The sequence below is a fragment of the Lagenorhynchus albirostris genome, chromosome 2, assembly GCF_949774975.1.
Source record: "Lagenorhynchus albirostris chromosome 2, mLagAlb1.1, whole genome shotgun sequence".
Lineage (NCBI taxonomy): Eukaryota > Metazoa > Chordata > Mammalia > Artiodactyla > Delphinidae > Lagenorhynchus > Lagenorhynchus albirostris.
In genome coordinates, this window is record NC_083096.1 from 61,686,225 (window position 1) to 61,712,600 (window position 26,376).

The following is a 26,376-nucleotide window of genomic DNA, read 5'->3' on the forward strand; positions in this document are numbered from 1 at the left end:
TACTGCTTCTTCTAATCTTCCACTTTTATCTTGACAAATCTCTAGCATTGAAGGCTTGATCAAATTGAGACAAGCTTATTTACAATTTCTCAAATTCCTTTATTTTTATATGTGAATCTTGGATATTAACAATATGGCTTAGCTGACATCAACGTTCTTCTCAATCACCTTGCTTGCTTTTATACTTGCAAGAAGAAATAAACTTAGACTCTCAAAAAATATTATCTTGCCATAAATGGGTATGAAAAATATAGTTCAGACTGAGTGATTTGATATAAACAATTTTACAATAAAATCTTATCCCATTTTTTTGAAAATATTTGGGTCACTGAATGGCCTTTAGCCATACTGGAATTTATCTGAAATATTTTAACAACCATTTGAAATAATCATTACCCCAAATTCCTTCACTTTTATTTTTTAAATTTATTTATTTTATTTTTGGCTGCATTGGGTCTTCGCTGCTGCGCGCAGGCTTTTCTCTGGTTGCAGCGAGAGGAGGCTACTCTTCGTTGCAGTGTGCGGGCTTCTCGTGCAGTGGCTTCTGCTGTTGCGGAGCACGGGCTCTAGGCACGCGGGCTTCAGTAGTTGTGGCACGCGGGCTCAGTAATTGTGGCTCGCGGTCTCTAGAGCTCAAGCTCAGTAGCTGTGGCGCACGGGCTTAGTTGCTCCGCGGCATGTGGGATCTTCCCAGACCATGGCTCGAACCTGTGTCCCCTGCACTGGCAGGCGGATTCTTAACCACTGCGCCACCAGGGAAGCCCTCCATCACTTTTAGAGTAGAGTTCTAGCGCTTCCTAAAGGGTAACACATATACAAAGATCCTCCAAAGAAAAGTTTTGCTTTGTTTTTGCTTTGCAAGAATATGTTTGGACACCGAGGGGGGAAATCGGGGGGTGGGGAGTTGGGGGGGGGTGAATTGGGAGATTGAGACTGACATATATACATTAACATGTATAAAATAGATAACTAATAAGAACCTGTTGTATAGCACAGGGAACTCTACTTCACTTCGCTGTACAGTAGAAATTAACACAATATTGTAAAACAACTACACCCCAATAAAAAAAAAGAATATGTTCCTATTCTTCTCTCCCAGATTTCTCTAAACTACAGACATTAAAGCTAAAGAATACTGGACACAAAGACCTGTGATCAACATCGGATAATCCTATGTTATAAAATGCTTAAATAAATATTGTAGCAAAGTTAATAACGTCACTATCTTTACATGAGTGGGTTCTATATGAAAGGAAACAGATGTAATAGGAAAAGGTAAAGGATGGCAAAAATGACATTAAGAAACTTCATATACTTATTTCTGAAATTCTGCCTGAAGTCATCACTTATCACAGATTTGGTCATTCATTTTCTTCCCACCCCAACCCAGGCCACCTTAAAAAATTGTGAAAACAGATAGAACCTTCTTCATCTAATCCATGGCTCCATTTTACAGATGTAGAAATTTTAGCCCAAAGAGATTAACATCACAGAAGTAGACAGTGGCAAAAACGGTAGTGGAAACTTCAAAATTTGGACAAGAAATCAAGCATTCTGGCTTCTTATATCGTACAGAATAATGCAAATATTAGTTAGATGCTACTCTTCCATCTCTCAATCACGTACCCTAAGTATCTGATGTCAGTGCATTCTTTCTTCCTACTAATGTCATGGAGTTTCAATGACTATGAACAAAACTGTGCTTTGTGTTCTCATGACAGCTATGATATGCTTCAGAGACTTTTTAGTTTTTCTAACATTTGATATTTCTTCCTATCATGTTTGTGTTACTTCCTAAAAGATGTTGCTAAAAAATAACTAGGTAATAAATAATATTAAGATCCCTCCCTTCAGAAAGTGAGGTCCACGAAAAGGAGAGGTTTTTCCTCATTTCGTTTTCACTTCCCAGGCCCAAGATATTGATCTAAAGAATACCTTTTTTAAGGACAGTATTACTTCCCACACATATTCCACCAATTTAATGTATATCTAGATTAGCAGTTCTCTAATTTTCTTTTTTTTTAATCTCAGGGCCCTTTTACACTCTTAAAAATTATTGAAGGCCCTGTGGTATGCCAATTTTTAGGATGACCCAAAACAATCCCCAACTCTTGGTATTCGTGCCCTGTGTAGTCCTCTCCCCTTGAGTGTGGGCTGAACCAAGTGATCTGCTTGTAAGAAATAGAATATTACAAAAAGGATGCGATTGCTACTGTGATTTCTAACACTCTTTTCCTGCCAGCACTCTCTAGCTCTTCTTGTGTGCTTGCTCTGATGAAGCAAGCTGGAGAAGCCCACATGGTAAGGAACTGAGGGCAGCCTCCAGCCAACTGCCCGGAAGGAGCCAAGGCCCTCAGTCCAACTGCCAGTAAGGAACTGAACCTAGCCAACAGCCATGTGAGTGACCTGGGAAGCAGGTCATTGCCCCGCTGAATCTTCAGATGAGATTATGGTTCTGGCCAACACCTTGACTACGGCCTTTTGAGAGAATGAAGCAGAGGACCCAGCTAAGACATGCCCAAATTCCTGACCCACAAAAACTCATCCTTTTCCTTTTCATGCTACCCTCTAACCTAAGGTGTATTCCCAATCTCAAAGCTCCAGAGCTTATATTCTCATATTGTTCCAGCCTTCAATTTAGCAAGCCTTATACAGGGAGGACCTTTTGCTATCTCAGATGTCCAGTGCTCAGGATTCTCAGAGCCAGGATGAGTAGAAGAACATGGGAAGACACAGGAAGACTCTACTCTGGGTCAGTTATGAAGGGCAGATACAGATAAGAGAGCAAAAGAAGAAATAGTTCTATTTAAGAGCTGCTAACATCTGTATCTTTTACTAGGCCTATCAGTATGCTCGTGGTAGTGAGCATGATGCTAATTATAATACATGGGACATGTTAAAATGAAGACTGCCAATCCTGAAATGAATTTAATTCAAGAAAATAGTTTAATAAATATTTACTTAATATCTTCTATGAGCTAAATACTGTGCTAAAATGAGGTACTAAAATCAACAAAACTTGGCTTCTTCAAAACTCTCAAGGACCCCAAAGTCTAATGATTACTTGAGATGGAGAACTTAAGAGAAAAATTAAGCAAAATCTACTTTGCAAAGAATAAAAATTACAGGTAACATTAAACATCGTGTTCATTTTGCTGTTTTGTTTGATATGAATAAATTATTTAGGCTTCCAAAATTTACTGCTTATCTACTGACAGTATTTAAAAATCAAAGGAGCCTTTGCAAATGTGGCTAATCATTTGCTATGTTTGTAAATTTGTATGACACATTAAAAATGTTAGCACTTGTTCATACTTGCTTTTCTACTATGAGGGTTCCAAGTCATCAAAAGATTTAAAAGTAATAAGAAATAACATATACAATTTTTACAGATCCCAGGGTAGGAAAAAAAATTGTGGATTCCATTTTCCAGGCAAAGTGCTCAGCAATCTATGTACATTATCTCATTTAATTCTAAACACAGCTATGTGAGGAAGAATATTTACAGATCATTTCTCAGAGACCAGGTTTTCTTCAGTGCCTAAAATAATGCCTAGTATATAGTAAGCAATGAAATTTCCTGAAGGAAGAAAGTTATTGGTCATGTATTCAAACCAATTTGTCAGATTCCTGGGCTACTATTCTTAACTACCATGCGATAGAGCCCCAGTTAAAATGTAAAATAGAGCTGGAAACAGATGCAGGTGAACATCTGTTACACAGTGGCACTAAAGAACAAAGATCTGGTCTCAACTAAGTGACACCTCCTCAAAATTCGACTCAGTCAAATAAAGATAGAATTCATTTTGAGAGACTAAGGACTAAGAGACAGAAAGAGAATATGCCCACATGTTTGCATATTAATATATTAATTTTGAATTTTGTCTATACTGTACAGATATAATATTTATCCTATGCAAAAGCAGCCATCATAAATATATTACTTTATCTGAAGTATCATTTCACAACAAAACAATTACAATTAGCACAAACTCGTAAAGGTTTTGTACTTTCTGTTACTTTGCTAGTAAAAACAAGTAACAATTCCAAACATGAAACCTTGGGTCCATATAAATTAAGTTGTGGCTCCTGATCTGGGCTGATTTTACAAGGGTAAAATCAAGGGTAGCTAAGTAAGGGTACCCTTTACTATGAGAAAGCTGGTCTTGGAATCTTCTGTGATTTGGGTTCTTACACCAGCAGCTTTCCATCTATTTTTCAAATACCAGCTTTAAAAGTCTTTCAGCAACATAACAAGGGCAAGCAGCTCTTCCATGAGGTCCAGAATAGAAAACTGGTGTACACACACACACACACACACACACTTTCCAAAGGTATCCACGTCCTATTTTACTTTTACATCACTGTTCAGAGTGCTGAAAGTTTCATTCATGGCATTTATTTTGACTGTCACTAGATAGGCTGAACAACTCAGAATTGATACCTCAACTCCAAAACCAAAGAGCATGAAAACTGTGCTTCTTAATTCATACAAAATTAATGTCCACAATGCTTTATAAAAGTGCAGGGCTTCCCTGGTGGCGCAGTGGTTGAGAGTCCGCCTGATGATGCAGGGGACACGGGTTCGTGCCCCAGTCCAGGAAGATCCCACATGCCGCGGAGTGGCTGGGCCCGTGAGCCATGGCCACTGAGCCTGCACGTCCGGAGCCTGTGCTCAGCAACGGGAGAGGCCACAACAGTGAGAGGCCCACATACAGCAAAAAAAAAAAGTGCGAAGGAGCGAGAAACACTTAAACACATAATTATCTCTAAAATTATTTTGCCACCCAACAGGTAACTTTGTTTCCAAAAACTTGAAGAAAAGCGATTGACAATAACAAAGAATTTCTGCTAAAAATACCTTCCTTAACCAATCAAACAGAGAAGTCAACTAATGTTAGCTAAAAACTGGAATCAATACCCTTAAATTATTTTAAACAAAGTCCACCACTTTCTAGTGATGTTAACTTTGGAAAATTACGTAACTTTCTTGTACCTTAGTTTCCACATCTACAAAACAGAGATTCAACAATACCTATATCATAGTATCACAGTTGAGGTGAGGATTAAATTAGATAATTCATGTAAAACACAGCACAGTGCCTGGCACATGGGCCAAAACCAAATTTGATAACTTGTTATTTTATACTACCCAGAACCATTCTATCTTAAGCTAATACTGCCAATTGAGGTTGTCTGTTAATTTTTCAGCTCACACAACTAACCTTGCTGTCAACTTATTTATCCACAGCAAATTTTGCTTTCAAATTCTTGTAACAGCATCACTTCATGTGCTCAAGTAACTTTTTGCTGACCTCACTATGTTTACTACCCAGCAGTAGCTAGAAGCAATGAGGTTTCTGATTCCTTCTTTTTAAATACAATATTTAGTTATTTCACCTGGCACTAGAAGAAGGATTCTGTAGACCATTTGGAGACATGCCTGTAAGAAGACAAATGAGTTATAATGGAAGATATCATTCTGCTAAGGTTATTGCTTTACACTGGCCAATGAGGCAGATGAGTAAAACAGGAAAGGAGGAGAGGTTAACTGCTATCTCCTGGGTGACAATTTCATTACAAAACAAGGAGTCCCTAATGCAAGAGTTCCAGAAGTTGAGTTCTGAATCAGAATGGATATTCCCATAAACATAATGTTGAAGAACTCTGGGGAAGGACTTTAAACCACTGCAAAAAAAGAACCTTCATCAGGACTCTGGGAACATTCGTTAAAGATGTTTGTACAAAAGCACAAGAAAAAGTGAGTTAATAGCTGACTTTCAATTATCCATGAGACACTTATCTTGGAACAAATTAACAATTAATACACAAGCTTACCCAAGGCATAAACAAAAATCATTTATCTGCTGTCCTACATATTAAATCAGGAATGGCAGGAATCCCTTCTCTACTTAACTATTTCATGATTTTAAATATATCTTCCTCCTTTAAAGCAATAAAATTACCAAATATTACATATATGTGTGTGTGTGTACAGGTATATATATAAACACTCCTAAATTACCTCTAAATCATGGCCAGTATTCAACTCTATCCTTTTCCCTAACGTTAATTTCCTCACTACCCTACCAAAGCACACATTTTCCAATTCATCCTTTAGTTTTTTATATTTCCGCCTTGAAGAGGTTGTCTTTATAGCTGAGGCTCTTAATCAGGGTTCATATATTTATATTCTTATTCTCAGTGAATAGCCTATTCATATACTTTGACCATTTTTCTATTGGGGTGCCTGTCATTTGTTATTGATGTCTAATGATACTTAATAAATTAAGAAAAATTAACTCTATCATTCTTATAGGCTACTAATATTTCTCCATATAACTTAATTATATTTGTAGAGGCTTTTGGCAGGAAGAACCTTAAATACTTTACATAGTTAAACCTATCAATCTTTCCCTTGTATGGCATCTGAGTTGTACGCCATGTCAAAAAGCTTTTCCATGCCTAAAACTAAATAAAAATTCCTACTTTTTGTCTTAGTACTTTTCTGAGTTTTTCTTTGAACATTCAAATCTTTAATCTCTCCAGAATTCATTTTTGTGTATAGTATAAGGTATGACCCTGACACACATTTTTTTTTTCCAAATAGACAACCAACTGTCCTAATACCACCTGGTCGCCCTACCTAATGTCAATTTCCATCACTCCAGGCTCCTAAACTCTGGTTTAATGCTGACAGGAAACTTTCATGTCTGCATTAAAGTGATCACTTTTCAAAGCTTGCTGTTGTTCAAGGAGCTATGTATTCTGCTTTGAGCATTCCCAGCACCTGCTAGAATTAAAATAAAAAAGGGGTCAGGGGATGAGAGTCTCAACTGTGACTACAATGCCAAAATATAACCGTTAAGTCACCACAGCTTTCTTTGTGTATGTACACCTGTAGTATGCACTAAAATCACCACCTGAATTGTTTCCCATGGACAGCACTTTTAGATAGGCTCTTTTACTCTGGCAAAGTTTTGAAAACTATACAAGATAAGCATCATTTATTATAACTGGGAGTTAACTATGCCTTACCAGCATGGCAAACAAGAACACCACAGGGGGCTTGCCTGGTGGCGCAGTGGTTGAGAGTCCACCTGCCGATGCAGGGGACATGGGTTCGTGCCCGGGTCCGGGAAGATCCCACATGCCGCAGAGCGGCTGGGCCCGTGAGCCATGGCCGCTGAGCCTGCGCGTCCGGAGCCTGTGCTCCGCAATGGGAGAGGCCACAACAGTGAGAGGCCCGCATACCGCAAAAAAAAAAAAAAAAAAAAAGAACACCACAGGGAGTTTAGATCCACAAACAATACAAATTTCAACCTTTCCCCCTTATTTAAAAACAGTTTTTAAGTAGTCTATTTAACCTAGTGTTCTCTTTCTGTCAGTGGCAAACAATTAAAAATAGAAATGGGAAGCCTAGAAAACAAAAATTTTTCAGGACGTGCCCAGCACTGTTCAGGGCAAAATACATCCTAACCGGCAGAGAAGGTACGTCCTAACCATTAGCATATTTAATTAATTTCTTTGGCCTTGACCAAAAAAGAGTTATTAAGCAACTCTTCTGATTACAATTTGGCTTCTCTTAAAGTGAGATAATGTACTGCTGAATGGCCAAAAATTCTGGTCCACTTCACAATTATATTTCTCATAACAGATTTATAGGTTAACACAAACAGGCATTGTTTCTATTTCTGTCTATTCTGTATTTGGTTAGCAAGAGTCAGTTCTATTGAACTCAATTACCTGTAAGTATGGTAACGAAATCAAGTTACTGACAATCAGGCCGCCAATGAGCGTGCCCATGTGGTATTACCCTTTGAGGTGCTGCCTGAGTAGCCATCTCCCTGAACAAGATCATCTAACTTCAATGATAAGCACCAACAAATATAATTTCAAACCCAGTGCATATGTATTCTGAAAAGACTTCTTAATAACCTACATTGTGCCCTTAACTCCGTACTAATGTGAACAAAATGGATAAACTTCCTGTCCTCACAGAGCTTATAATCTATACAAAGTTGAAAGAATATTTATGGAAGATTGCCTAAAGGATATGCAACATCTCCATCCTTCTAATTATTCCAAAATCTCTTCCCCTTTTAAGCCACACTCTGTTTTGAATCCTCCTCGTCTCCCCACCACGTTAAGTGTCTTTATTAATGATGATGCATCTGGCCTACAGAAGGGCCTTATGAAGTTTGTTGGTGCATGCATAGTAGGACTACTGTAAGGCCACTGTTCACTCCATTACATGGGGTCCTGTTTATAAGGTCTCTGAGGAGCCATTTCCTTCTGATCTTAGTGTCAGGAGTTCTGCTTTTTTAAAACAAAGGTTTGTTTGCTTTCAAATGTTATGAACATAAATTACCTGGGTTTCTTTTTTTGCGCCATCTACAATGAAGCTTAGAGAAGTATTTGTGCCCCACTGAAAGCAAATATTACATTTTTATATTAGAATTTTGATTTTATTTTATATTTTGCATTTCTTGCTATAGTTTATGAATCTCTACAAACCACATTAAATTTTGGGGTGGACAAAATGTAACAAATGGATAAAGTTTGCATTAATGCATCATAAGGAAAATGTTTTTAAATTTAATGGATCAGAAAACAAAATCATACGAGAAGTCAAGGGAGACAAAGGATTTCGAGAGTATGATACACAGATTTAAAAAATAAAAACCAGTCAACTCTCAATTAACATGGGGTAACTGGAAAGGGAAATTAAGAAGGGAAACAGAAGAAAGATCAGAGAACATCCCAAATAATTTTTTTATTTACAGAAATTAGATCAATGTAGTTAAAAATGACTTTGTGTAAATTTGAACTTATTGTATGGTTAAAGTTACATACAATATTTAGAAATATTTATTATTCCACAGGTATCACTCAAAACAGTAAAAATAAAACAGTCAAAATTGATAAAGAAAACATTAAAATTACTTGATAATGGCCAAAAGGGTACACCTGGAAAAACAAACAGACTGTTGTTATAACCCGTTTCTTATCTGAGCTCTTCCTCCCCACCCCCAAATATTAGGAAAAACCCTATGCATGGCAACAATCTGAGTCTACTGACCTCTCAGCTTTCCAATTACCTAGCATAATCTAGGCAGGTGTTTAAACTCCACGACATGCCAAGATCATGTTTTTGCTAGACAGCCTCTTTCCTTCAAGGTCACTGTCATCTTTCCTAGCAACCAAGGGACTCTACAATGATGTCACTGCTGTATGTCAACTGGGGCTCACACATAACACTGTTGAGCCATCTCCACTCAGAAGTTAAATTACCTTCCTCCTCATTGTCAGCCTCCTGAAATACCCTGTTCCTCAAACCCCAGAAAACTCCAAGCTTGCTGGGAGGTTAGACCCCAGTTCAATCTAGCACTGAAATGATTTTAAGTTCCACGTTCGTAGGTAGTGAATAAATTCCTAGACTTCCCAATCTGCATTATCTTTCCATTCCTTCTTCACCCCTGTCCTCCCAAATATCTGATTAAAAATTAAAATGTCTTAAGAGCAGGCAGAGTAAAAAATTCCCTTCTGTTAAAAGAAACATTTTTGTGCAAAGGCAAGGCATAGCTCTGCTCTCCAGGACCACAGCACCACAGATGACCTGCAACTATTCCCTCTCTATGAACGAACAGCTAATAGACAGCTGCCAGTAAAGCATCTGACTATCAAGGGGGTACATACATCTAGCACCAGGCAGGGGTCAATGAGAGATCACACAGAATATATGTAGATGTTTTTGCTGATCATTTCTCATTCTTTCAAAAATGTACTATTTCTTATAAACTATGGTTAGTCTGCAAACCAGCTGGTTCCAGATAAGTAAGATCTGGTTGTTGCTGAAGCACTGATAAGTGGATGGGAAATCAGCAACAGATCCAGGGGAAGGAGGGTAAATGCAATTGTCACATGGAAGAGAACTTTGGCACGCTGGATGCTCCATGAAGGCAAGCAGTATGACTGTTACAATCACAAACTTGACAAACAGCACAATGCCTTGCAAATTGTAGGCATTCAATAAATATCTACTATGAATAAACTTGTTAAATGAAATAGATTATTCTGTAAAGTACTACAAAGAGGCTAAATAACTAGCCCACTGGCCCACAGCCAGTAGGCGGCAAAGCCAGCATTCAAACCCAAGTCTGTCTGCTTCCAGAGCTGATGCTCTTTTCGCTTCATATGTGCTTCCTCTATCAGGAGACTGATTTGCCAAGGATCTCTGGTAGAGTACTTGAAGCCATAGGATAAACATGCTTCTCTTCCTGGAAAGTAAATTTTACTGAAAAGCTAATTTAAAATATTTGATATATAAAACAATCACCAATATATAACGAAAAAGAATAAAGAATTCATAGCTAATAATTTTAAATTATATGGGCCACCACAGTTTTTCCCAGGTTCTCTCAGGATACAAGTTCATTCTCCTCTGGTATTAAAGGTATATTGCTAGAAAAAAATCTGAGAATCAAAAACATCATTCAATAAATATTTGTTGAGTATCAAATACATAGCAAGCATGTGTTAAATGTCAGGGATGAAATGTAGTCCCTGAGGCACAGAGATTAAGCTATTATAAAAAAGAGAAACAAGTTAACCCATAACTAAAAGTAGTAACTTAGATGCCAGAATAGGATCTACAGAAACAGAGGAGAGGTATCTAACTCAGATTGTGCATGTTTGGAGGACATGGTGGAGGCTGAGGGAATGTTTAAGTGTTCCCAGGGTAGACCCCAGCTATATTCTCGTCCCTAAACTGCTATTCAAAAGAGGTATGGGAATTAATTACGGGGGGGCTACTCATGGAAAGAGAATATTTAAGAAGTTATACATTTTCATGAAAGGGCCAGAACTAGTGTAATACAACAAGTGAGAGAAATCACTGTTTTATCATTAATTATTAGAGAAATGCAAATCAAAACTACAATGAGGTATCACCTCACACCAGTCAGAATGGCCATCATCAAAAAATCTACAAACAACAGATGCTGGAGAGGGTGTGGAGAAAAGGGAACCCTCCTGCACTGTTGGTGGGAATGTATATTGATACAGCCACTATGGAGAACCGTATGGAGGTTCCTTAAAAAACTAAAAATCGAACTACCATACAACCCAGCAATCCCACTACTTTCTCAGGGCATATACCCTGAGAAAACCATAATTCAGAAAGAGTCATGTACCACAATGTTCACTGCAGCTCTAATTACAATAGCCAGGACATGGAAGCAACCTAAGTGTCCATCGACAGATGAATGGATAAAGAATATGTGGCACACATATACAATGGAATATTAGCCATAAAAAGAAACGAAACTGAGTTATTTGTAGTGAGGTAGATGGACTTAAGAGACGGTCATACAGAGTGAATGAAGTAAGTCAGAAAGAGAAAAACAAATATCGTATGCTAATACATATATATGGAATCTTAAAAAAAAAGGTTATGGAGAACCTAGGGGCAGGACAGGAATAAAGACACAGATGTAGAGAATGGACTTGAGGACACGGGGAGGGGGAAGGGTAAGCTGAGACGAAGTGAGAGAGTGGAATGGACATATATACACTACCAAATGTAAAATAGATAGCTAGTGGGAAGCAGCCGCATAGCACAGGGAGATCAGCTCGGTGCTTTGTGACCACCTAGAGGGGTGGGATAGGGAGGGTGGGAGGCAGGGAGATGCAAGAGGGAGGAGATATGGGGATATATGTATATGTATAGCTGATTCACTTTGTTATAAAGCAGAAACTAACACACCACTGTAAAGCAATTATACTCCAATAAAGATGTTTAAAAAAAAAGCGATAATGCATAATAAAATTTCCTATAATATAAAAAACAAGTAAATCAGTTTTACATTACATTTGAAAAATATACAGAAAAAAATGTAATAAGATGTTCGACTTAGAGCAAAACTATGAAAATTAAAACAATGTTTCATCTATCAACATATCAAAAATTTAAAAGAGACACTGCAGGGAAAATGATACTATTAATTATTGTACATAAAATATGTAGTATAGGTAAAAATATAGAATGGTACCTCTCTCAAGGGCAATCTGACATGTACAAAATTTTTAAGTGTGTAATTTTTTTATGCTACAATTCTATTCCTAATGATTTATCTTTAAAAAAACAAAACAGAACACTGTATCTACAACTATGGAAAAAATCTAACATACACCAAAAAAGAACAAGTAAATAGGTTGGTCCATCAATACAATAAAATAATGTGTAACCATTAAAAAGGATAAGGTAAGGTGTGGAAGGATATTTGTGAAAAATTATTAGGTAAAAAGGCAGGTTAGGTTAGTTTTTGAAGAACTGAAACCTGCAGACATGTCAATATTTTCCAGTTTTATAAGACAAGGTGAAAACTGCCCCTCCAGTGACTTACTTCACTGGGCCTCTTTGACTAACCTAAGACGACTCAACCTTGATCAGCTACAGCCACTGTGAGTAATAATTCAACGATCATGCTATCGCTTGTTATTTATGCCACTAGAAGTCACTCAACTAAATAAAGTTAAAAGATCTTAAAAAAAAAAAAAAAAGATTAGCCTTGAAATTACCCAGAGGTTGTGCCTAGCAAATAAAAAGGACTGTTTATTTACCTGGGTAAATCTTAAAGAATAGGGAACCATGTTTAAAAAAAAAAAAAAAAGTAGGATGTACACTGACTCCTTTTTTTTCTTTTTTAATCAATTTATTTATGGCTGTGTTGGGTCTTCATTGCTGCACGTGGGCTTTCTCTAGTTGCGGTGAGCGGGGGCTACTCTTCGTTGCAGTGCGCAGGCTTCTCATTGCAGTGGCTTCTCTTGCTGCAGAGCATGGGCTCTAGGCATGCGGGCTTCAGTAGTTGTGGTGCATGGGCTCAGTAGTTGTGGTTCGTGGGCTCTAGAGCACGGAGTTCTGGTGCATGGGCTTAGCTGTCCCATGGCAGGTGGGATTTTCCTGGGCCAGGGCTCAAACCCCTGTCCCCTGCATTGGCAGGGGGATTCTAAACACTGCACCACCAGGGAAGTCCCTCCTTTTTAAATTATGTACACATACATGAGAGGGGCAGGCACACCTGGGGTATGAGCATGGATGTGAATGCACTGTGCATCTAATTAGGGTACACAGGTCTGCACACCAACAGGAGCATTCCAGGAAAGGGGTTCAATCACTGAATCAGCACCATACTGGGTCTTATAGCAGGATGGAACTATTAAGATGTGATTCCAGCATCATGGAACTGGCAATGGCTCTGACACTACAGTCTAATCCTCTGAAATCACACCATGATTTCTTCCAGGAATACTCATAAAATTGTTAACTTGTCTTCTCAGGCTTCTGTGATGTTTACAATGTCTCTCATAACATCAGAGGATTTTCACCAATTCCTTCCTAACTGTGATTGGCATATGGGTTAATATATATTACAGTCGGCCAAAACAGACTTCTTGGCTGACTGCATGAAGAAGCACTCAGAGGGAAGTACCTCTGCACCGTGGTGTAAAGAAAAATGTTTCAGACACAAACACTGTAACAATAAACAGGGTGATACGGGGAAGGATTAAGCAGGGTGTATATGATAGGGAATACCAATACCATTAAATGACTAACTTATCAGAAACAATAATCAACTGTCATGTTTCTTCAACTGAAAGCTGGCTTAATTACAGCTTGGTGGGGGGAAGGGGAGTAGTAAACAAATCCCCAGTACTTGCCAGCGTATCAATTTTAAGTCACAACTCATTTGAGAAACATTAAAATATTTTACACACGTCCTAATTTCCTATCTAGCCAACAACAAAAAAAATAAATGATGCCCCAAATGAAAATTATCTGAATGTTAACATCGGCAAGTAGCTTCAGTTTAAAATATAATTCCAAAATGTTCAGGATTTATGGATTACCAGAATCAGCAATCTATATACAAACAGCTTCAAAATATTTTTATAATCAACAACTGGGTATGCTTGAAAGCTAGGTTAATATTAAATCTGCTAATCAATTGTCCATCTCCCCAAACTGCAAGATGGAGATGAGTGCACCACTGATTCTAGACCACACAATATGGAACTGGGAACTGCATAAGAGCACTAAGGATAAACTCAGAAATAGTTGCTAAATAGTTCATCATTCAACTTGACTGGAAGCAGAAGTTAATGGTTAAGAGCATAGTAATGCTCTTAATTGCATACAGCTATACCAAATAGGTCAGAGACCTAGGTGTACCACTTAGCCTCTTTACACTGTATAGTTTTCTCACCTGAAAGATGAAGAGGATGACACCTGTACACACTTCATGGGGTCATTGTGAAGATTAATATGAAAACGCATGTAAAGCTTAGTAACTGGCACAAAGACGTGGTAAACATTATTTATTACTGTTATCACTAGAAATTAATACATTTGTTAGAAGTTATGGAATCTCTTCCACAAATTTTGCCTGTGTATTTGGCCACTAAAAAATGACAAAGATCATGAAAATAGCCTCATAATTTGGAAATCATCTTCAGCTCTACAGCTAAATCTTACTCTTCCTGGACCAGCCAGGCCGAACTTCAGTTCCTTGAAAGTGCCGCATTTTCACTGTTTCAAGAATTATGTATATGTTGCTCCCTTTGCAACATTTTCAACCGCACTTCCTACTCCCAGACTTGAACTGTTAACTTTCAGTCACCCTTCATGTCTCAGTGAAAACACTGCTTCCTCAGAAGCCCATCCTAAATCCTTTTGTCCAGATTAGGTGTCCCTATCTTACGCTTATGTCCTCATCTTATTCAGAGTATTCTGAATCTCCCATATTTTACTCAATTAACTGTGAACAGCGTTATTTAATGTATGACTTGCCCAAATGCTGTAAGCTTTGAGAGGACAGAGACAGTATCTGTCTTATTCACTACTCTTTCTCCAGTGCTGGGTGCATGGCAAGGAATAGAAGAAAGCTCTATATTTATTGAATTAAATGAATGCAGAAGGACCAGTCAGGTTGGTTAATTACAATCCAGTTCATGCTCACATATTACAGTTCCTGATTAGCTTACTGTTCTTGCTCATTCACATTCTAGTAAGATGTTTCAAGTTTAAAATCTAAATACTACCTTTCAGACTCCCCATATGTTTTAGCTCTGCTGCTGAGTTAGGATCAAGCCTATCATGTTCTGTATTCTTAATACGTCTATTAAAATGGTATTCAGATGGAAGCCAAGCTACTCAAAGTATCTGTTGTGTTTACTGGTTTTCACCCAAAAACATGTTTTGAAGAACGCCACAGCTTAAAAAGAAAAACAAAGTATGAAAATAAAACATAATTTGTCAATTTAGAATCCTATGGGCCAGAAAAGTCAAGTGATTTGTTCAACATCATAAAGCTAGATAATGCTACAAACAGAATAAGGATCCAAGTTTCCTAGTTCTCTGTTTGTCTTTCCACTGTGGAGCCTTTACGGTGCATTGAGAAGCTGAAGATACTGTAAGCAATAATTTTGAAATGCAACAAGCAATCATTCAATGCTACTGAATCATTTTTTACAAACTTTTTAAAACTATGGATGACCACACCTCTACTTTTATTAGAAACTCAGGTGGTAAGGTCTGGGCCTCTGCATGCTGAAAAAGTTCCATGGACAAGTCTTATCCCAGCAAAGATTGAGAACCCCTAATTTAATCAATCAAGCATCATTTGCTAAATGTCTACTCTGTCCCTGGCAGTGTGCTCCTGCTCTCAAGGCTCTTAGGAGGAGACAAGATTTACTTATATAACTCAATTAGAGAAAAAAATAAGACTGTGTATAATGAAGTGCTGAATTAGCTAAATGAACACAAATTAAGTGCTAAATTCAGACAAAGTAGGACAGAAGCACAGGCTTGAGAGATCAGCTATTTGTGGAGATAGACTAAAGGACAGATAGGTCCCGTATGATAAATAAGGATAACTGTTTTCAAACAGTGCACCCAGCAGGAGTCCTAAGGATCCTGTGGAAGGGTCTTAAGGGCCACTGTGGAGAGTAGAGGGAGGATGCTTTCACTGCCCCTGTGCCCATCTCAATCAGAACAGCTCCACTCTTACCTTTTAACATTAAGCTTCTGCCTAAAATTCATTTTGAAAAGAACTCCAATGGCCTTTTGTTTGAAAACTCTCGTATTTACAAATGTAAAAGAAGAAGAAGAAAAAAATCAGTGGTGAAGTAATTTGTCCCAGTCACCTGGGGGAACCCAGGTCTCCCAACTCCAAGTGCCACTTTCACTATACCACACCACATACCACGACATTCCAAGGGAGGGGACAGTGTGAGCCTGTGAGCAAAGGTTCTCACAGAGCATCCCAAACACCAGACTGACCAAAACAGTGGGCTTACTTTCAGGTCATATGACAGAACTGTGAAGTGGGAGAGGAGAGGAGAGCCCACGCTTCAGAATAAATATAGCCACCCTCCCAGAACAGCTCTTCAACACAAAGTTTTACGGCGATTTTTAAAAAACTTAAAACCTGATAAAAGAAACTGTTTGTGGTGGGCCTATAAGGGGACTTCCTGGTGGAATTGTTGAGTCATGCTATTTAAGGAAGTAGTAAAAGATAAGAATGCATAGGCAGGGATGGGTGTGAGATAAGAGAATGCCCTGAAATCAAGGACAAGTTTATGTTTGCCACAATGCAATACCTCCATTGTGTAGTTTTCAAGAGTATTAGGGTGTACCTCCCTCTCCCCAGGTGCTGGCTGCACATGGAAATGTACAACCTGCAGTATGGTGTCCCACAGAATCAATCTAAAAGCTAAAGCTTCTCCCTCTCTACAGCAGCACAAGTAATAAAACTGCTGATTCTACTCTTCTGCTCATGTAAGAAAAACTATTACAGTACTTTAAAAATGCTTCTGCTATCAATTTGTTATTCCCCACAGCATCCCTGTAACAATGGTATTATCACCATCTTATTGTTGAAACAACTATTGAAGCCAGTGTCAAAGCCAAAATGAGATGCCTAGAATTTACAATGTTCAGACTCAATGCTCAGTCCACACTCAAAGTGGCATGAGCATAAATCTCAATCCTATTATTTGTATGTTTATCACACATTTAATCCAGTAAAACTTTCTTGATTTTCACAATAAACTTGCAACCTCATAAGAGCCACCCAATCATGTCTCAAACGACAGGTCTACAATTGAATTCATCGCCTATTCCCCCAAACGGTTCCGTCTTCCAACTCCCCTACTTCTGTTCATGGCACTGCTTTTGATAATCTAAGCTCAAAATCCTGCTATCCTCTTTGACTCTAATTAGCTGCTAAACACTTTAAGGACTTTGATTATGGCTCCTTGGTCCAGAGCAAAAAACTTCAGTGATTCCTTACTGCCAAGCAAATGAAATCCAAACTCCTGCATCACCAACCCACAGCATTCAGAGCTCTCCAGAACAGAGTCCCAACCTGCCTTCCACCACTCTCCAATATGCAGCCTCAGTAATAGCTAACCTAGAAGTCTTGCTATTCCCCAAACACATTCTGTGCTCATTAAGCACATAACCTTGGGAAAGTCACTTAATCTGGGCTTCATTTTACTCAAAAATAAAATGGGCATAATAATATTTCCTGAAAGGAGCAAATGAGTTAATGAAAATGAGAGTGCTGCTATAAATTTCAAGGGACTATAAAAATACACACAGTATCATTATGTCATGGTTACAGTAATTTTATTGTATTTATACTGCCTTGCTCCAGAAAGGATATAACGTAGCCCACATAAAAGACAAAATAACAGGAGTTTAAAGATGGAAGCAATAAAACAAATGCAAAACAAAACATTAAGGACCTAAAATGGAACTGGGAATGGGGCTAAGAAAAATTATGGATACCATAATTGCCTATCTAAACTTTCAGATTAATAATTTGGTCTAAACACTGCAGTTTGATTTGAAAAGGAAATAAAGTCAATTAGTTCAGTGTCCAGAAGACTAAAAACAAAACCATTGGTCAGAAATAAGGGAGTTCTTACTGTAAGGACTAGGCAAGAATTTCTCCCAAAGGTCCTTATTCTGTGTGATGTAACTGGACAACATTCTCAACATCCTTACTATGGATTATCTATTTTCATTACATCATTGTTAGAGTGAAAGCCTCTTCAGGTCCAGTAATTGTCTTATTATGTTTGTATCTCTATAGCTTAAAGCAATTAGTCAACAAACCACATACCTTAATTTTTATATACTGGTTTCCATGGATCCAATGTCTCCCTTCCTATTTCAAATCAACTTGCACACCACCATATTAATCCTAGAACACTGACCGCTTTTGTCATAGGATTCCTTACTTCAAAAACCTCCAATGGCCTCCCTGCACATAGAATACCTCAGTTTTTATGTATACAGCACAATCTTGAACACAACCTCCCTGGCAATGTCTTCCCATTCCTCTAAATTCTTTTCACCCTTTTAAATTCAGCTTAAAAATCTCACCTTCTACTAAAAGTCTGCTCTGACTAGCAGCAATGTGGTAGAGGGAGAGATGGGGGCATGGGGAGGAGGAGACTAGAAAGTCTTGTGTTCTCGTCCATTACTCAATAGTGAAGAGACTGTGGGCAAGTCACTAAACCGCCTGAGAATAATGCCTCCTCATCTGTAAAGGTTTTAGGATAGATTGTATCTAAATTACCTTCCAGCTACAACAGTTCTAGGATGCTTTGGTTCTTACACACTTGGACACACTTTGATTTCTACTCTGATCATTATTATCTATTATAAATTTTAATATGTAATTACAATTATCCCTTGGTAACCACAGGTGATTGGTTCCAGAATCTTCAAGGATACCAAAACCCAGGGATGCTCAAGTTCCTTATATAAGAGGGTGTTATATTTGCATATAACTTATGCCTATCCTCTTACATACTTTAAATCATCTCTAGATTAGTTATAATACTGAATACAATGTAAATGCTAAGTAAATAGTTGCCAGGTACAACAAATTCAAGCTTTGCTTTTTGGAGCTTTCTGGAATATTTCTTTCCAATATTTTCGATCTGCAGTTGGTTGAATTCACGGATACCAAACTCACCAATGTGGAGGGCCAACTGTATATACACTGCTTTAAAATTTTTCCCTGCTAAGTAAATGCCACAGCAGTCTTCCACAGCAAAGTCTTATATTCCCTTGTTAGCCCCAAAGACAACTGGCATAGGGACCACGTACAAAGCAGCAGATATTTTTTTGCAAGCTAAGAAATGTTTAAATAATTATTTTTAAAAGGTTGATTAAAATATACTTGCCTACTGCAGTATGAATCAGCAAAAAAAAAAGCATTTTTTCACTAAGCAGACTATTAAAATAAGTATACTAAAACAAGAAAATAGCTAAGTCACTTTTCTCTAAAAAATATATTCACTCTGCAGATTGGAAAGCTAGTCAGTACAACTCCGTTTCTGGAGGAGATGACCACGTGTTAAAAACAACTGAGCTGTTTTGTTTTGTTTTTTGGCATGTGGGATCTTAGTTCCCTAACCAGGGATCAAACCCTCGCTCCCTGCCTTGGAAGCTCAGAGTCTCAACCAGTGGATGGCCAGGGAAGTCCCAAAAACAATTGAGCTGTTTAACATACACAACAAAATGTTCACTTCCTAGCCATTCCTGTTTATACCTTCTGTTGCAATGAGAAAGCTCACCAGTCCAAAGAAAAAAAGGCCTACCCATAATTTTTATTACTTTACCAACTTAATGATTTAACTTTATATACTAGAGCTATGACTCCAACATAAAAAACCAATAAAGTTACACAGAGAATTATGAAATAAATCATGTGACAAATTAAACTGTACTTGCAAGGACTTTCAATATCACAGGCTGAGTAAATCTACTACCAACATTCACACTGAGCTAAGTTTGGTGCTTCACGCTGTCATTTTAAAAATTAGTATTATGTATCCCCTTCTGGATGAATATCTAGTTTCCTGGATAGTACTTTTAAAAAGAATCTGATAAATCTAGAGGCTTGCTGATTTTTCTTTTGCTCATTGCTAGGCCTATCTGCAAAATCTAGGCAACACTGAAAACTTGAGTATTTGCTTAACTGGGAAAATAAACAAAAACAAAGGCGTTTTATCAGTCACTGAGTACAAATATCTTATCAATGCTCAATAAATTAATATCCTGCGGTAAAAACACAGAACTCTATAAACAGAGCTTCTTCACATCAGAGGTTCTGAAACTCAAGACAATTCTCATATTCCAAATTCTAAATATACTGTACATGCATCAGTAAGTCAAGCACTGGCTCCACTCATGCTATTTTTATTTCCATTGCTATTACCGCCGAAAGAGTTTATAAGGGCTCACTGCCAGTTTAGAACATAGTCAAAAATATTTCAGTACAAAATAAAACCAATTTATTCCTAAGAAGAAATATAAATCTATTAAGTTATTCAACTATCTTTATTTACAAAATGTCAACAATGTGCAAAAACATTCAGCAAAAGAAGATGGATAAGTAATCCGTGAACCATAATTATTACCTCTTTCAACCCTGATTTCACTCAAAAAGATATTTTTAAGCAACACAATCAGGATAAGAATTAAGCAAAATTCTGGCCCAAAGAGTTCCCTATAAAGAGGAAAAGGACGAAAGGATTCATTTAGGAGGGATACAGAAACTCAAATAAGGCAGATGTATAACAATCAAATCCACACTCTAATACCTAATATTAGATTTCCTTGAGAAATAAGTAATAAACATGTTTGCTCAGGCATTTAACATTAAAGGAGGCAAAAGAAACAAGAACATGGGTGGCCAAAAAGAGACATGTTTTGTCTGTGACTTGTTCTGCAAACAATAATTATTTAAATAGTTCTAAATACAATCATTTCCATTAGGAAAACACATTCCTGCTTAAAATTAGGCTTCATAGTAAGTCTTTACTAATCACAAAAACTGTAACTGAACCAACACCTGTATAAAAGCAAATTAATGACAGTCATACACCAGCATTTTAAAAGAAAATTAATTTTAATAGTGCTTGAAAGAAGACTAAAGCTGTGGGCTTTCAACATTAAAAACAAAACAAAAATAACTGATAACATTAAGGCAATCACTACTACATTATATTATAGTCCTCCTAGCACAAAGGAACAGACATTCATGAAAGTGAGAGACCAATTTTAAAAACACAACTTAAACATACAAACCCACACACCTAAACTCAAGATCAAGCAATACAGATTCAAGAAATTTTAAATGTTTCATTTTTAATGGAAAATACTTATGAAAGGCAACATTCAAATTTCCAGTTCTGTCATTTTAGAACCACCTGCTTAAGATATTCAAGGCTCCTTTAAACATCTTTGGTGGCTTTATAAGAGCAATTCAACATTGAGTCCTAAACTTATTCCAAAATCCACTGACCAGATGAATAACAGATTAACAATTACTTCAACCTATGCAGCAATGAAACACATTTTATTCCTTCTTCTTTATACTGCCTATCAAAGCAGAGAATAGTGAATTTAAAATATGGCAGAATACGACACCATTTAAACCTGAATAATAGTCGCTATTTGTTTTTTCCTTGACTACTGGGATTTTTGACAATGACAAAATGAAAGGAATTAGAAATTAGTTTGGGGCCGAGGTTGAAAATTACTTGAACAGTAATGGCTTGGAAGAACGGTCCTTTTAGAAATTAAAAATATTTGGTCAGCTGTCACATAAATTTTCAAGACCTAAATTCATAAGTACCATTATAATTACTAGATGGGGCAAGTTAAGAAAGAAGTAACAATGGGTTTTCTGAAAACTCGTGGGAAGCCACCTGACAGATACAAAAGGAGACAGGCAGGTTATAAACTTATGAAGGCTCAAAAGTAACCTAAAATACTCTATCAAGCTTGGCTCACAAGTTAGAGTTAGGAATAAGTCACAGCAATTCTACCACATTCCCAGGACATTTTAATCATCACTTTAAGATAAACTAGTTAAAAATATGATGGAAAATGTCTGACAGGAAAATCTAATAGGTCAAAAATCATATGTGGAATCACTATCTCACAGTGGAACAATTTTAAAAATCACTAATCAATCAAAATAAAATGTACAACTTGTCTAGACTAAATTAAGACAATCCAAAAAGAATTCTGAATTATTTTTTTAAAAATCTGTTTGCAAAGCACACGCTTTACTGTAAGTATTCTACCTTATCTTAAACACTATAATTTCAACGTAACAGAATATACAGCCCTCATCCTCATCAAGTTCACTTTACTCATTGAAATAGCTACTAAGGCCAATATGATCTCTCCTTTATCCCAGGCTATGCTCTGATTAAATCAAGAAACACAGCTTTTTACCGGAGTTTGGGGGATTATAAAGAACCTATCTAAAGCATGCTCATGGATCACTTCTGTGATTATACTTATTTAAAACCATAGTCTCCAAATGAGAATTTGAGGAAATGAATTTTTACAATAGCATGGAAAGCCAACCAAAATATAAGGCCAGTTAACAATAGTCATCCTTTCCTGTATCACAAAAACTGAAGAAAAAAATTTTGTTTGTAAAAGGCAACGTACATTTTATCATCTTGGATAAAATATCTACAGCCTTGGTAGTGGTTAAATTGCAGCTATAAAGGAAACTGTCCTGAGATAAATGGTTTTCCTATGAGAAGGTTTCACTGCTACACTTCATCTCGGGACAATAAATCAAATTAGCTGCACCTTGTCCTCTGTTCAATGACATCATCAGTTTGACCACATCTTGGGAATCGGGTGCAAACACATATGCTATTGAAGGCATGAAATCATATTACTGTTTTCTGGTCTATCCAACCTCATGCTTCAGGTCTCTGAAGCAGTTATTCACCTGAACATTCTCAGGAAAGCTACAGATTTTTTTTTTCCTGCTGCATTCAGGGCCAGCATACTGGAGGTAAAAGAATAGTAAGAACTGGTTATTTGAAATTGGCTTGCTTTTAGCCCATTAAATCTAGAATTTTGTTGTCAATTAAACTGAAGATTAATGTCCCACAAAATATGTATCTCGCAAATGACCATCAACTGCCTTAATATAATTTCAAAGATTAAACACATTGGTGTTAAAACAACACTTCTCTGATACTTTACTAGCCGGGGTTAAAAATCCACCAATGAGAAGCAACACCATGTTTTTAATAAAAACACATTAGAACTATACAAAATTAAAAAGAAAGAAAACTTTACCGAGGGAAAGCTACCAAATCAAAATTACTATTTCTTTAAATAGCAAAAGTTTATCTGCCTTTCACAGACCAAATGTCCTAAGTCTACATAAAACATAAAATCAATCCTGGCAACTTAAAGAACGCAGGGTCGGTGTGCTGGGAGGGGAGTAGGTTCCAAGATCAGGGTAGACACAGTGCCTGTGTTTATTCTTCTATTTTCACTCATTTAACCATGACACAAACACTCAAAAAAAACCATAACCCCATTTCTGTTTTCAGGAGTGCTACAATTAAAATAAGCAAGTCTATGACAGTGATGGCACAAAATTAATATCAGCCCATTTTAAATTAGACTGAAGAGGCTGAAAAGGGAAGGCAGCACTGAGGAATTTTGAAAGTGCTGTTAATTGGAATTTCTAAAATACCTACCTATTCTACAACTCCTAGAAAAAACTACTGGTTTCTACAAATCCTGCAGACCTTTACAAAGCCTGAAAGTGTTTAACTTGGGGGTAGGAGCCAAGGGGCAGGGGTGAACTAGCCCCAAAACAAAGTGATTTATTTGTATTAAACCAAAATAGGTTTCATTCGCCTCTGAAAATGAGAAGTCATGGATTTTTTTTTCTTAGGCCCAATATTACGGCAAACTCTAAGAAAGTCTTTTTAAGAGAAAACAAAACACGACAGAGCTGATGCTTAGCTCGGAGCTGTCTGAACGCTGCTAAGGCCCCAAGAGGGTTTGTTTTGCCCGCGGAGTAGGGGTATGTGTGTGGAAGTTGGTGGGGGGGGCGAATCATTTTGGTTATTAGTAAATAAATCAAGCGGCAGAGATCATGAGGCCTAGGCCACTGCTAGAGGAGCCAAGGCCTAGCTCTCCCCCTTCTCTTCCCAGCACAGCCTGGGTTTGATCTCAGAGCCCTGTGGATTGCCAAGGAAAAAAAAAAAGAATCATATCGAACCACAAAAGCACATGGGGCGAATGTAAAATATAAACACGGCGTTGGGCTGTGAGTGGCTGTTATTAAAGGTCTGAATTACTAAACATGAGAGGCGGGGAAAGCCAGGCGGCCATTTCAATAATATAAACCTCCCCGAATTAGACATTATTCAAATGAGAGAGGTTCAGCTAACCAGAGAATCGAGAGGACCCGGCACCCAGCAAGAAAACAGGAGTACAGAACCAGGGAGGGGGATCCCCGCCCCTACCCAACTCCCAGCCGGAGAGGGGAAACCAAGAATATTATCAACTTGTCAGCCCAGCCGGCTCTGGGTCAGGGGCAGGAGGGCAGCGCTTTACATCCGAGTTCCTGGAAGGCCTGCGGGCGCTTCTGGGGCCTGGGAGCGAGAGGCCCTCGAGGGCCCCGGACCCCGTCGGTCCGGGTCAAGCGCAGAGGCGGAGGGGGGCCGGGAAGGGGCAGGGGGAGACAGAGATCAGACCGCGCCAAGCACCTTCAGCCCAACTCCCTCGGGAATCCACGGCCGCCCGGGGACAGGGGGCTTTACCAGGACCCACTGAGACCCCTTACCGCTGGCCCGGAGCACATGGGGCGGCCCGGCAGGACCTGCCCCTCGGAGGGCAACTTTCCCCAAGGGCCGCTTTCAACCCAGTCCGCCCCCAAGGGGGAGAAGCGGACCCCTGCGCGGGCTCCCCACCCCCTCCGCCCCGAGGCCACCTCGCAGCGCCCGCGACCGCTCACCCCTACCCACCTACAGCGCAGGCCTGGCTCGGGTCAGGCCGCTACACTGGAGATAAGTGGGGCGCGGCCGAGGTGCCCGAGTCCGTGACCCCCGGGCTCAGCCCCGCTCGGACCCCGGTGCGGCGGCGGGGCTCGGGCGCCGGCAGAGCGCTCTCCACAGGCGCACCCCCGGCCGCCCTCCGGGCCGCCCCCCGCGGTGGGAAGCGCCCCCCCGCCCCGGCCCGCTCCCGGGGGGAGGACGCGTGCGGCTGTCCGGCCGCCGGGGTCCGCTCCGGCCCCGCCGCCTCCCCGGCATTGTGCTCACCGCCACCTCCATTCCCCCTCCACGCCCCCCCCCAACCCGCGCCCGCCCGGCCCGGGTCGCCCGCCCGCGCCCCGCCGCCCCAGCAGCTATGAATATGTAAAATGTCTTTATTGTCCTCTCCCTCTGCCCCGGCCCCCGCGGCCCCGCGGCCCCGCCGCGGACCCGCTCGGGTTCGGGCTCGGCGGCGAGGAGGCGGCGGCGGCGGCGGCCGGCTGAGAAGGAGGGCCGGTGCCGGCGGGCGGGCGAGCCGGCAGCGGGGTGGGCTGGGGCAGGAGGAGCGCGGTGGATCGCAGCCCCCTTTGCCCCTTGTCTTCCCCCTCCGCCTGGCCTCTCCGAGCCTCTTTCCCCCTCCGTTCGGCGCCCGGCGGGGGTTCCGTGCTCCCCGGCCCCCCATCTCCCCGCCGTTAATTATAATAATCCTGAGTACTAATAAATTATGCTAAGTCGCGGGGGGGGCAGCGGGAGCCGGGGTTGAGTATGAATATGAATATGTAAAATGCTGTAATGATTACCTGCTGCTGCTGCCGCCGCGGCTGAACTCTCATCTTGACTCGCTGCTCCTCCGTCCGCCATTTTGAATATTTTAACCAAAATCGCCCGGTCGATAAACCCTCCCTCGCTCCGGCTCCCCTCCCCCCTCCCGCCCTCCATGCCTCCTCCCTCCTCTCCGCCCCCTCCCGCTCCCTCCTCTCCCCGGGCGCGCGCCAGGGGGCGCGCGAGGCCGTCCCCTTGGAAGAGCCCCACCCCTTCGGGCGCTCTGCGCACGCGCCCCCTGGCCGCTGTGGTTCTTCAGTAGCTAAAGCGCCCTCAACCTGCCAGTCACCCCTTCGCTTCTTTTTTCCTTCTGGGCTCTGCACATGCGCGACGTTCTCCGCGCGCCTGAAAAGCAGTCCGCGCATGCGCTACTTCCCCTTGGCTGCCTCCCGTTGCGTAATCTGTGAAGGGTAGTACAGGGAGCACTTGTGCCTTGTTACTATCATCCCTACTCCTACCGCCTCACTCCCCTCCCAGTTTTACTCCGGTTTCCCCCAGTGGCATTCTAAAAGAAGCGCAGGGGACACAGCGGCCAAGAGGGTGGAGAAGCGTGGAGTATCGGTGGGCGAACCAGCGCGCGTCTTCTACGCTGCGCACTTTTTAAGGCTTTCCGTGCTGTTGAAACACTGACAACAAAGGAGGGGCCGTTCCCCTCTAGGT

At 39.8% G+C, this 26,376-nt stretch overlaps 1 protein-coding gene across 1 annotated transcript in view; it reads right to left on the minus strand.

The window, feature by feature from the left end:
* POU2F1 (POU class 2 homeobox 1) overlaps positions 1–25,741 on the minus strand; it is a 173,764-nt gene extending 148,023 nt beyond the window's left edge. The window contains exon 1 of the mRNA XM_060142215.1: positions 25,695–25,741. The gene's annotated coding sequence lies outside the window, so the exon portion shown is untranslated. The remainder of the gene's footprint in view (positions 1–25,694) is intronic.
* Between the last annotated feature and the right edge of the window lie 635 nt (positions 25,742–26,376).